Below are 1680 nucleotides of genomic sequence, written 5' to 3' on the forward strand. Positions count from 1 at the left end.
AGATTGCATTTTTCTTCTTCCACACGCGTCTGGGAATGCATTTTGCCAGTTTATTCACTTTTCTTCAATTTCTCACTTTTCAGCCTCGATTTCTCCCATTTCATTTACTGAGCCTACAAACACTATAACACACAACTAAAGCATAAAATGACGAATAACAAAATAAAACACTAAATAAAATAACTTAAAGATAACTAAAAACAACAGTAAAAATACGTGTGAAAACCACTGATCAGGTACCATAAAAGGTGTGTGGGTGCACCAATCACGTGATCAGATTCAGTTATATTATCTTGTAATTAATGACTCTAATTCAGTTCAAGGTTATCACTCCCTAGGATTACTAACCATGCATTTAATATAAACAGTATTAAGTGCCTTCAAGGCCAAGCAATACAAACCAGGAACAGATACATGATAAACCATGGGGAAGGGGAGAAAAATCAATAAATTTAAACCCCAATAAAGCAATAGGGTTTGGCATAAGTAATAATTTAAAATAAATTAGGTTTTAGGGTTACCGACTAATCGAGCTTTGACCGGCTGGTTAACCCTGAAAATTGGAAAAGAAAAAATAAACAGAAGGGTGAGTGTAGGAAGAGTTCATTGACGTTTGAAAGTAAATCTTGATTTAACCTATAAGGCAAAAATTAAAAGATAAAATAACATTTAAATAAGAAAAGGATTAGAACTTAGCTTTTTGATTGGCATGGCGCGTAGCTGACGAATCCTGATGGTAACCCTGAAAAACTGCACAAAGAAAAAAGGGAAACTTTAAGTGTAGGAATGATCAACAATAAGGGTTAGCAAGACAATTAGTGATTTTTTATGGTGATAAATTCTAAATCTCGAGGGTTAATGAACAAACCTAAAAATATAATTTAATGGTTAAAATTAACAAACCTAAAAATTAATCTAATTAATCTATTGAAAATTAATCTTAAATTAAATTATTTAAATAATTAACATAAAATTAATTACTAAATTATTTACTAATTATATTAATTAAACCTAAATTCATTTTTATAATAAACCTAATATTAAGAAATTAATTAAATAAATTAAGATTAACTTTTGTAAAAAAGGATTAATTAAAATTTTGAAAGAAATAAAAAGAAAAAGGTTGGAAATAAAAGGGAAAATAAAAGAAGAGAATAGTTAAATTTAAAAACAAAATAATAAAAGTAAATAAACTTAGCGTAGCCGATCCAGTGCAGTACTGATCTGAGAGACCATGATACACCTGTAATTCCCTGCACGTTGGATCATCTCTGGCCGTGATCTAATGGTCCTTGCATGAGGTTCACCATGGTCCTCGTTGGGTGTGACATACTGGAATCTGCAAGCAACATTATCCAAGAAAATAAAGGAACAAAACGCAAGAGGCATGGATCGAACCCCTGCCCTTGCATACGAACGCCTTTGCTACACGCTGCTTCACCACTGAGCCAAGTTTTATATGCTGTTAACATGACAAACTACTAACATAATATATAAAATTTAATCACCCAGAAATTTAAAAAAACATGTGCGCCTTCTTCTTCCTCGTTGGTACCCTGGTTCTGGCCACGAACCAACCACGAGTTGGCTACGATTGCTGCCGTAGGTAATCCCCGGCAAACATGTAATTCACTGAATATAAAGAATAAATCCCAACTAACTACAAAATTCAACCCGAAA

This window comes from Vicia villosa, unplaced genomic scaffold (assembly GCF_029867415.1).
Source record: "Vicia villosa cultivar HV-30 ecotype Madison, WI unplaced genomic scaffold, Vvil1.0 ctg.000374F_1_1, whole genome shotgun sequence".
Taxonomy (NCBI): domain Eukaryota; kingdom Viridiplantae; phylum Streptophyta; class Magnoliopsida; order Fabales; family Fabaceae; genus Vicia; species Vicia villosa.